General features: G+C 34.0%; 1 long non-coding RNA gene across 2 annotated transcripts; it reads right to left on the reverse strand.

Moving 5' to 3' along the window:
* Nucleotides 1-1,590: 1,590 nt before the first annotated feature.
* On the reverse strand, nucleotides 1,591-4,111 carry LOC141615002 (uncharacterized). 2 transcript variants are annotated; one of them, XR_012529536.1, is made up of 4 exons: nucleotides 3,829-4,111; nucleotides 3,404-3,496; nucleotides 2,629-2,700; nucleotides 1,591-1,883 (listed from the first exon to the last, which is right to left on the reverse strand). It is a non-coding gene; the product is annotated as an uncharacterized LOC141615002 (long non-coding RNA). The 2 variants fall into 2 exon arrangements; XR_012529535.1 differs by having other exon boundaries at nucleotides 3,404-4,109.
* Nucleotides 4,112-6,435: the final 2,324 nt, after the last annotated feature.

Raw genomic sequence — 6,435 nt, forward strand, 5'->3', positions numbered from 1 at the left:
TTTTTTTTTTTTTAATTAAACATGGGAATAAATTGATTAAAACTCTTCATCATACTTAACACACACCAAATTAATTAAAAGTTTTTCCTATTTAATTAATTTTTGTAATATAATATGTTAATAATTTTATTAAAATTCCTTATATTACACAACACCCATAATTTTCATTAATATTTTGTCCTATTTAATTCATCTCTTGAGGTCCTCGGCAATCAATTATCTAATTTAATAATACCACAAAATAAATTAAAAATTAAATTAAAATATGGGAATTTATGGTTGTGTAATGACTATAAAACCTATAAAACCTATAATAGTTTCTATTCACTTTATTTATTTAAAATATGCCCATTGTCATGAGTTTCTAAGTTGTGAATTGTATTTTATGGTTTAATTTATTTATTTGAATATATTGAGTATATTGAGTATTTTTGTCGAGTATTATTGTTGAGTATTGTTGTTGTTGACCAATATAGTATATTTTAATTTGTTATGTTGTTGGTTTTATGAATCGTTTGCTTTATATTTAAATTCATGTTTTTCAGTTGGTTTAATTTAAGTGACTTACATGTAACAATGTTTTGATTCGTTTGTCAAGTATTTACCAGGTTAATATTCTATCGTTTGGTCAATGTATTTTTTATATAACTTTAACGGACCATGAAACATATGTGAATGTAGATAACACAAACCATCACGTGGGTAATCTGAAGAGGGAAGAAATACAAAAGGCAAACTGACGTAAAATTAAAGGTGTAAAAAACGTAAGGTAGAAACTGATAAGTAATGGATGATTTTTGATCTCAAAATAGAAGTCTTGTAATATTTCTTTTAATTTGTTATTAAACGTATATTGTGGTGTAATTTTACTATTATACTTTCCCGATCAACCTATTTGAATTTGTATTTTTGTATTCACGAGTATAATCATCTCTAACATATATTTTTCTTTTTCATTTTATATGAACTATTATCAAGGTATGTAATAAAAGGAAGCGAAAGTGAACCTTCGGGTAAATATTAAATAGTATGATTTCTAAATTCTACTTCGTATGTTTTTAATTTATGTTTTTTTTGTCAAAACAAGAATAATACATAAAACTTACTCTCATAATTTCCTAAAGAAAAAAAACCTACTCTCATAATTAATGGTAAATAAATAAGTACAAATAATTGAATGAAAAATCTTTAAAATTTAACAATTTACTTTTTGAACCATCATGACTAATTAATCATTTTAATTATGTCATTTCTTCTTCCAATTTAAGTTTTCTCCCAGTCCCACCTTTTGATTGTTTTTCTATAAAATTTATTTTACTTTTTTAAATGGTTTATGCTTTTTTAACCATTATAAGATGATCGTTGATCTCAGAATGGAGATCTTATCACTAGTACAAAAATATTTACCCGCGGCTCCGAAAAAGGAGCTTTTTACGGTGTTTTTGATGTGGGAGCAAATGGAGGGGCCGCAAATAGCAAAGTTATTTGCGGCGTTTTTTAAACGTCGCAAAAAAATGCCTATTTGCGGCGTTTTTTCAAAAAAAAAAAACGCCACAAATTGAAAGAATTTTTTACTTTTTTTACAAAAAATACTCGAAACGAAATGGTTTTAATTTAACTCTCAAGTATATATTCTTCCATAATACAATCTTAAATAATTTTAGTAAATATTCTAAATTCATACATCATTCAAAAATAATATAAATGCAATCTAAAACTTAAAAAATTTAACTAAATACTCTAGACGCCTAGCAACACCATCTTAGCCAATCACAAGCCTAGCTGCTAGGACAATCCTGTATAATATTGTTATTGAAGGCTAGCAGCAACGCAATAATGCAATCTCATTGAGGGCTTATTGTGACTATAATAATAGCGGAATCCTGCATTCAACCCAAATAATGGAAAATAAACAAAAGTGAACAATGGGTTATAAATTTGGCGCAAACTAAAATATGTGATGCTTTTTTTGCATGCGAGTACAGTACAAACATCAAGAAGATGGGGAGTTGGCTCCGAGTTAATTTACCAATTAAAGATGTCCTACCATGGTGACTGAACAGGGGTTCCTCTATAATCAGACCGAATCTTATCAATGCTGTCATTAATGCTTGCGTTTATCATATTTGGCATCAACGCAATACCTATAAATTCGAGCAAAAGCTCGGGAGGCCAGAGACACTTGTGCAGTTTATTGAGGCAGAAATTAGAATCAAAATCATGGGACATATGAAAGATAAACTTGGGGAACGGGATAAGAAATGGTTTGAGCGAATGCTGGAGAGGAATGGATGAAAGATCTGGAAATGGAAGATGAAGAGATGAACGGCTTTTTCTGGAATTGTTGTATGATTTTAGGGTTCATCTTATTTTGTTGCCTATTTGATTCTGTTGGCAGTGTCCGAGTTTTGGGCCTAACCAAGTTTTGTGTGGAATTGGCCTGATCCGCGGGTTAAGCCATTTGGTGTATTTGGGACGATTTTTTTGATTTAATATACTTCTTACATTTCATCAAAAAAATATGTGATCGGTACCATCAGTTGTTTAACCGAAACCGATGCCAAAGACTTCTAAACAATGGGATAATATTGTTGTCAAAAGTAACAAGAGCTGAGATAGATTACTTACAATCGTCGTGCAGGTATAACAATCCTTTTGCAGCTCCATTAGCTTGCCAATCCAATGGAGGATTCCCTTCACCTGACATATGTCGCCATGTTAGATCTATTAAGATGCATACACAGAAACTTCTCTCAAAAATTGATCAAAAGAGGACTTGGGTTGGGACAATGAGAATTTTAGACCCACAGACCAAGAGATTAGGGGGTCTGGGACGGGTTATTGGACAGGCCCCATACTACAAAAAAATAGCCCCATACTACAAAAAAAATAGCAGATGACCTGTTATGCGATTCAGGTCAGCTAGCCGTTGTGTGGATACATAATTAGATGAAGCAAGGGACTTCCAAGAGTTTGTATGGACTGATTAAGGCTCATATAAGGGTCTGTATGACTTGGCTAAATGCAGGAGAAAAAGGGTCTGTGAGACTTGGCTCATATAAGGGTTTAATACCCATATCTTAGTGTCAAGTTGTAGAAAACATCAAAAGTAATCAACTTTATTACACTACAGCAACCAATAGCTATTACAGATTCCAACCTAAGAAACCAATCCATGTCTTCATGTTTAAGGAAATTCTTAATCAATTATTCTTTCAACTTAACTTTAGTAATGGCTTGCTGCACAACTACTCTTGGTCAGGTATCACCATAAGATTTATGATAAGAATGGGTAAATGGGTAAATGATGAACATAAACAAGAGGGTCAAAAATAATAATGAATATTAATCGTAGTAAAACAATAATGCTCCAGGAATGAAAAGAGATGATGTTTAAATATACCTTAAAAGTAAACAGACAAGGTAGATAACAAAATCCATTCTTGTATTTGAGAAGGCTTCCTGCTGTGAGCCCAGCTAAGATCGCATGGCAGAGCTAAATTTCAGTGACAATGATTAAAATGATGAAATAATGAGTGAAGGTGGAGCTTAAGCAAGTGGACCAACCAAAAGCTCAGTACAATTTTCTTTTGTATAGTTGGAAGCATGGTTTCAATTTTCTAACTACCATGCCAAACGTAAATTGGGAATACAAATACTGAAGTATGGGACATATTAGCAAGATGGATGATAGATAATCTCAAAGTTTGAATTTAATATGGGGTTATATCATGCACAAGTCATTCATGTCAAAACTGTAAGATTGGTATCAAGATCATGGCACAAGGAAGTGAAAGTAACAATTATCGAATAAAATTGAGCACACACCTGAGACTTCCTAGGCGGACACAAAATCAGCTACATCCTGTGATAATAAGCATATTCTGATGCAGGAGCACTTGAAGAAAATGAAAATGAAGTCTTGATTAGTTGAAATGTAACTCAAATTTGTAATTACTAACTGTCAAATGGATATTATGAATAGTTAACTAGATTTCCACCCAAGAAATTATATATAAGGAAAATTGGATTTATGTTGGGTCTTTTAGTTTGTTACTGAAATATTTGTTGTGGTGTTTTTATTGATTGTATTAGACTATTAGATGTTAATTTTTCTATTTTGATTCCGTATTTTTTAGATTATCGCTCAAGTTTTAATATAACTCGTCGTGATAGAGAAAGACAGGGGGTAAATTAATTATATGGTGAGGCCGGGTAATGTTACTTGTTATAGGAGTTTGTGGACAAATGTTAAAGAAGGATTGGGTTGAAAAGTAAAGGTAAAAAGGAAGTAGGATATAGACAAGTATGAAGATGGCCCAAGAAACATATAGAAGGCAGAAGCTTGTCTGTATATAGAACTGTAAAAGAGATTTGCATACAAATCCTAGGATAGAACAAATCATGATTGCATTTGTGTGAAAGTGACAAGACACCTCGAAGACGTGCGACGTGGCTCGCGCCTCTTTGAGCAGCCCAGGTGGCCACGTCGCTCAAAACTCACACAACTACTCATTTTCCTATAAAAACCCCTCAAATGCCACCATTTGAGAACTTACGCGAGTGTCCGCCCCCTCTTTTCTCCCTTAAAATTCTCGACTCGACTTCCTAAGTCACAATCCGACACGTGTTTACGACCTACCGATCGTAAACGCGAGCCTTACACATTGTTTGGTACCGTCATCGTGCATTAAATCACTTGACCGACCATCTCGACCACTACACCATCACTAAACTTAATAAAACACTCTTTTTACTTACTAAAACGGTTTTAAACCAAGTCTTTTCCAACCAAACGAGTTGATACACTTACGTCGGTTTCTCGCCATAAGCCAAGCATGTAAGTATGAGGGTGTAAAAATCTTCTTTTATCATGTTTTCACTTGTTTCATGACTATAACATGCTAAATCATGCATAACATGGTCCAAAACATGGGAAGGATGAGGCAAAACCGGACTTTTTGGTTGAGGCAGAGGCTACTTACGTAGCACATAGGCTCGCGCCTAAAGCACCCTGCCCAGCCTTAAGTCCAATCCGTGTTTGGTCTCTTCTTTTCCTCTATTTTTCATTTTCATGTTTGTAATCGGTTTTTACCATTTCAAGTATTTTCAAACCATTTTTCACAAGTTTTAACCATAATACATTTTTCACCCTTGGTTCTTAATACCATGTTTCGGTGATAATATTTGGTTAATTACATTTAAAAGGTATTTTAAAGCCTTTTATTTCATTTCTTTACATTTTGGAATGTATTTTAAAGCCTTTCATCATTTCTTTACATTTTCAAAATAAATGTATTAGTCACCAACACAAAGTCATCTTTGGTTCTACATACCATGTCGGATTTTAATCCGAGTACGATGATGAGTATCGACTAATTATATTCAAATGAACTTAAAACAATTAGTTCATAATCATTTTCAAAATTATTCATGACAAGTTTGCAAAGTCGAACCCGACATCGAATACCGTCAAGACAATGACGATTATTCAAGTCTCGTTCTTCAAATCAACACAAATGCGGCCTAAACGGCCTTTTCAAACCAAAACGGGTTTAAATACCCATTTTTCAACGCGTTTTATAAACGTTTTTCAGTGGTTAGAACACGTCATATACCGTTGACTGACCCGCGCCTAAACATGCCTTTTCTTTTCCTATTTTCAAACCAGGGGAGACCCCTTACATCGCCAATAGGCTCGCGTCTCTTCTGGCTGCCTGATGCAGGGTCTGTTCCCCTTCCAGCATTGGTTTAGGACGATCCCGACTCCGGCTAACCCGGATAGAGGACGGATCAGATGAGTAATTTGCCCATTCAAAATCATATTTGCAAAATGTCTTACTAAGACAAATGGATCACGTTATGCACCATAAACCTAACTAGGTAAATGGATGTTTAATTTTCGTCTTGCATGCAAATATACTATAAATCCAACTCGACATCTTATACTTGATACTTGGATTAAATCAACCGACTTAGAAAGCACTCACATGCTAGGTTTAAACTATTGGATGCGCATTCATGCATTTAAACCGTTTTATCAACTTTTGCATTCAACCAACAGAGATCGATCAGTAGAGGCCGCTACCGCGGGCGGGATTGGGTGTCTGATTAAAGGGCTTCCCAATACGTACCTGATGCGCTGTCGTTGTGTGCACCAAAAATAAAATTTATAAAACCTATTAAAACTAACAGAAGCTAGTGGTAACAGGGTCGATCCGCAGGGAGGTAGGGAGTTAAGTTGTTTAATTTCAGTCTATGAATTTCTGGGGGGGTTTGGATTGGACTAAGTCTAATAACATAAGATAAATAAGCAAATATTGAAAGAAATGTAAACAATAATTAAAAGAAGGCTAAGACGATCGGTTCACTGTAGCTACGACGGCGGTAATCCTAGGTAAGTCTGAAATAATCATGTAAGATGGGCAAATAACA

The sequence above is a fragment of the Silene latifolia genome, chromosome 11 (assembly GCF_048544455.1).
Source record: "Silene latifolia isolate original U9 population chromosome 11, ASM4854445v1, whole genome shotgun sequence".
NCBI classification, from domain to species: domain Eukaryota; kingdom Viridiplantae; phylum Streptophyta; class Magnoliopsida; order Caryophyllales; family Caryophyllaceae; genus Silene; species Silene latifolia.